We start from the raw sequence: 5,442 nt of genomic DNA, 5'->3' as shown, positions 1-5,442 counted from the left end.
GGAAAGAGAGATATCAATATTCCCAAGAAGAACTTTCAAGCCATTTATGGCTCATAACCTTGGAGATTCTGTTATAAACCTTCCCAAGCTTACCCTTCCTTACAATAATCATCCTACGTCATGAAATGATGGAAGTATATCAGACTGGCAATTGAGAGTGAAGGAAAGAAGAAATAGTTGGAAAGAGGAAGGAAAAAAGGGTTGACAACCACCGAACTAAGGGTTCTAACGGCAGAGAGGTCTCCAGAATTACCATCCACAGGCAAAATACGCCCAAGTTTGCTGTGAGTTTCTATTCAATACGTCCTTTCTATTGTAATCCTCTTCTACAGGGCAAAGTATGGTCTAATACATTTTTGACTGAGGTATGATAAATAGAAGAAACACATCCTTTTTCATTTTCTCCTGTCTCTGGAAGCATGGGCCACACTTGCCCCAGTGTACTGACTTCTGATTAGATCTGCAGTTATGCTCACCCCAATCCCAGAAACACTCTCATGCTCTAAGTTAGACAGGGAGAATATGAACACAACCAGTAGCCTTCTCTGAAATATCGTTAGAATGATGTCAGAATTAGGGGAAAAGTGCAAACCCTTGGATGGACTGTGTTGTTACACTGGGAGCTTGTTCTTGTTTCTAGGACTTCTCGCGCTTGTCCTTGCTCTTGGAATATCACCTGTTCATCACCGGTCGCTCACCAACTGCCCAAGACCAGACACAACCCTAGCGTGCTTCCAGGCTCACATAACACCGATGTCCAGGGTACTTCTCTAACTAACCTCGAGTCTTAACGACCTTTCTCACTTTGAATTCCTGTCGCACACCAGCACAAGGCTTGGGCGTGGTGGTGCCAGCCCTATGGCACCAGCACAAGGCTTACCCCGATTATATGTGCCTGATGCCTTAGTCTTAGTTGTCTCATGTTTCTAGATCATGTGGACTCAGTCAGTTCTCGAGAGAGAGACTAGAGCCTACCCCGTTTCCTCTTTTTATTATGATCGTGATGACTTTGAAAACAATTTTTACCATAAACTCTAGCAAAGTTTTGAATTCATTAATAAATATTTACTGCCTTGGGGCCAGCAGTTAGTGTAACGGCTATGTCACTAGATTCCCACGTAGTCGACTGCGGTTCGAGTCCCAGACCCAGTGGCTTAAATTCACGCCGGGCACATGTACGTGTATACCCAAGATCCTGAGAGGAGAATGGAGAAGGGATTACGGCGTGGCCATCCCCTCGGGGGGAGATTTCTCGCTTTCTATCTCTCTGTCTCTCTCTCTCTTTCTGGAGAGCACACATGCCCTATAGCAAAAACCTCTCCCCCCAAAAAAGAAAAATAAATAAATATTTACTGCCCAACAACACACACTTTCCAAATCCCACCTAAGTGTCATCAAAATACTGACTATCCAAGAGGTGAGGAAAATGGACAGTCAACAGAAGCAACATGTATATAAATATGAATATAATTATTTAATACATTCATGCCCTTATAAGGGCTACTTAAAAATAATATATAGTTATAATTTTCCAATTAAAAATAATATTAACTAGAAATCAAACAGCACATATAACAATATATATATAACCATATACTTTGACAGGTACATTTAGCATAGAGCACAGTGAACACTCGATAAAAGTTAGCTTCTATTACTATTGTTATGTAAAGTTTGCCTAATCTACAGACAGCCAACTAATCGTTTCATGGCATCTCTTTATGGAGAATTTATAAATTCATGGAAATTGAGGAAAGCAGGAACAATTTTAAGAAATTGTAAACTTACAGAAACATGTCTATAGTCCACAGAAACAGTTGCCATGATTCCTTTTTGTCACTGACAAGTAAGTTATATATTTATCATGTCCAACATGTCATTCTGAAATATGTATATATTGGGGGATGGTGAAATGCAGTTAGTTAATATATGTATTATTTCACATTGTATTGGGTGTAAGAATACTAAAAATCTGTTCTCTTAGCAATTTTCAATAATGCCAAGATTACTTCTTAAAAGAAAGATTACTTCTTAAAAGAAATATGAAAAGTACAAGTAAATGCTATTATGTATTGTATTTTATTTATTTATTTATTTTTGGAGAGGTTTTTGCTATAGGGCGCGTGCACTCGCCAGACAGACAGAGAGACAGAAAGCAAGAAATCACCCCCAAGGGGGATGGCCACACCACAATCCCTTCTCCTCCATTCTCCTCTCAGGATCTTGGGCGCACACGCACAGGCATCCAGCATGAGTTTTAAGCCACTGGGTCCGGGATGCGAACCACAGTCGACTACATGGGAGTCCAGTGACATAGCCATTACACTAACTGCTGGTCCCATATTATATATTTTATTAAAGGGTGACTTTTGTGATTCTTCTTCTTCTTTTTTTTTTTCCTTTGAGAGGTTTTTGCTATTAGGTACGTGCGCTCACCAGAAAGACAGAGAGAGATGGAGAAATAGAAAGCAAGAAATCACCCCCAAGGGGGATGGCCACACCACAATCCCTTCTCCTCCATTCTCCTCTCGGGATCTTGGGCATGTACGCACACATGCCCGGTGTGAGTTTAAGCCACTGGGTCTGGGACTCAAACCATGGTTGATTACATGGGAGTTCAGCAACGTAGCCATTGCGCTAACTGCTGGTCCACAATTATTCTTCTTAAGAGTAGACAGAAAAAGACAACAAAAGCACTGAAAAAACAGTAAGATTTCACGCTAATTAGCTAAATATCTCACATGTAGAGCAGTTGTTTGGCAACATTTCATGGTATTAAAATAAGGAGACAGTATTTTAGGTTCAGTGATAATTTTGGGTTCTAAATTACATTTAAAACACTTTATGTAAGCATGAATTATTCTAGGGTAAAAAAGATAACTGCAGCTTATTGCTTGGTTAGTTTACATTAAAATAGCCTTTACCACGCAAACCACCTAGAATTCAGATACCAGCAACTACATCAGCTCTATTTTGTCCAAGTGTATTTTTGTGATAATCTAATTTTTACTGAAACAACATGGACATGATTATCATTAACCATGAACTTTAAAATATAAACTCACTATTTATATACCACAGCCGTACAAAAAACTGAGTTTATGCATAGAAAGTAAAATACTCCATGTAGTTTATAAGAGAACAGATAATTAGTAGCTATGTAACTCTTAGACAACTTGATCTGTGAAACAGATACACATATTTGAAAAAGAATGTTGTTTTTGAAGATGACTAATGATAACCTCTTGAAGACGTGCCCTGAAGCCTATACATTTTCATGGCCAAAATGATGACCATACAAAAGTGAAATTAATGTGATAAAACTTTAAAACCTACTGTTTCACTGAGGTAATTTGTTTAGTTAAAATGTGTTAGCTTTGAGGAAAAAGACAAGACCTCTTTCTTACTTCATCTGGAATTGAGGTTTAAAGGAACGTATGATCTGAGTCAAGATGAGTTGATGTTCGTCTCAGCCCTAGAGTACAGGTAGGGAGACAGCTCCGTTTTTATGCTTTGGGGCGTCCATTCGGGATTCCCTATAGCTTAGTGCAGGTGCACACTCCATCCTGGAGATGAAGCTCAGGCCCCTTTCCGTCACTGCGCTCTCCGAGGAGGAGCAAGACACCAGGCAGCCAAGGCCAAGGATAGACTGGCATGTTATCAGTGTGCCCTTTAAAGCAACGGTTCTCATCGGGAGCCACCTGTGTCTGCAGACATCCTGGTTACCCCGGTGCGGGTGAGGGTGTGTGATACTGGACTCTTATGGGCAGAAACCAGGGCCGTGACACGACTAAACATCCTCCAAGCACAGGAAGCCTGCCATGGAGACAAGCCATCGGTCCTGACGCTGAGAAAACATCTTTCTGTCTCCGTCTCGTTCTTTCTCTTTTTGCTAGAGAGAAGCTGCGCTCACCAGAGAGAAACAGAGAGAGAGGGAGAGGGAAAAGCACCCCCACCCCTGGGGAATGTTCACATGACAAACTCTTTTCCCTCACTTCTCCTCCTTTCAGGAGTTGGAGCATGCACGCACACATGCTCAGCATGTTTCTCAAGCTGCCAGGTCTAGGGCTAGATCCATGCAGTAGGCCACATGGGATCCGGCTGCACTAACCATCAGGCCATGGAGCTGGCCCAATAGCTCTCTTTACATACTTTTTTTTTCGGTTCTAGCCTTGCTTTTTGCCAGCAGCATGATAAGACATAACGGGTTAGGAGTGTAACAGAAGTGGACTAAGGAGGCCATTTGGGCCTGCTGTGTCTCAGAAAGAGTTACGAGGGGCTCCAGGAGGTTCAGCTAAGCCTGCTGGCAGGGACTCCAAACAGGACCAACAGCCTGACTGTGATAAAGGACTGACAATGGCAGGGGAGGGCAGCCCGGGGGCTCCAACCATGTGGCTGCTGTCCGATAAGGGTCCGAGACACTGGTGGGGGAGCTAGCTTTCTCCTCCTGCTAGAGCTGTAACTGACATCCACAAGTTCACACCACACTTGCTTTTTTGCTTTGCTTTGTTTTGAGGTTTTTGCCATAGGATGTGTGTACTCGCTGGAGAGAGAGAGACCTTGAAGTACCAAAGCTACTAAGTGCCTAAATAAATGAAGAAATGAGTAAAATAAAATAAAATCCCAAACCACCTATGAAAAATACTTTGCTCATAAGAATTCTGCCATTGGCTATTAGAGATAAGGATCTGTCTATGCGCACAGTGAAAACTCAAGCAATTTCAGGAATCTTAAAAGGCCTACATTCCAAGCATGTGTTTACAGGTATGGAGTAGCTCTGACTGGGCAATGTGAGCTACTCTGCTATTAAGATCTCATGGAACTAGAAAAAGAAGGCCCTTTGAGAATGTAGCGTATTCCCTACATGCAGGTGCTGCTCCCGTTATAAATCAATGTTTACTGAACACTGTACTCTATGCAATTACTCTATGTAATCTCTGAGAGATGTACATTAACTAACCCATTTAAACTCACAATGACCAACACAGGTAGGAATTATGAGCACCACTTCAAAGATGGGAAAATGGGGCACAAAGAGTTTGAATGATCTGACCCAGTGAGGAAGTGGCAGAGATAGAGTTAGGACCAGGTAGGCCTCAGTGAGTGTGCTTAACCATTTCTTTATTAAGAAATGTGAAATTAAAGAGTACCAGAGAAGAGATAATTAGCTCTGAATTTTTTAAAAAGGAGAGTTATTTCTAGTTTGTCTATTTATTTATTTTTTGGAAGAGATTTTTTGCTTTAGGGCATGTGCGCTCACTGGAGAGACAGAGAGAAAGATACATATATATATAGAGAGAGAAAGTAAGTATTCACCCCCAGGGGGGATGGCTGCACCACAATCCCTTCTCCTCCATTGTGCTCTTGGGATTTTGGGCCATACACACACATACACACACACACACACACACACACACACACACACACACACATTCCAGGTGA

At 41.7% G+C, this 5,442-nt stretch overlaps 1 protein-coding gene across 3 annotated transcripts in view; it reads right to left on the bottom strand.

The window, feature by feature from the left end:
- FAM13A (family with sequence similarity 13 member A) overlaps positions 1-5,442 on the bottom strand; it is a 249,625-nt gene that overhangs the window by 130,162 nt on the left and 114,021 nt on the right. The gene's annotated exons all lie outside the window — the stretch shown is intronic.

The sequence above is a fragment of the Tupaia chinensis genome, unplaced genomic scaffold (assembly GCF_000334495.1).
Source record: "Tupaia chinensis unplaced genomic scaffold, TupChi_1.0 Scaffold000094_1, whole genome shotgun sequence".
Taxonomy (NCBI): domain Eukaryota; kingdom Metazoa; phylum Chordata; class Mammalia; order Scandentia; family Tupaiidae; genus Tupaia; species Tupaia belangeri.
Note: the sequence above shows the minus strand (reverse complement) of the source record. Positions and strands in the feature narration are given on the sequence as shown.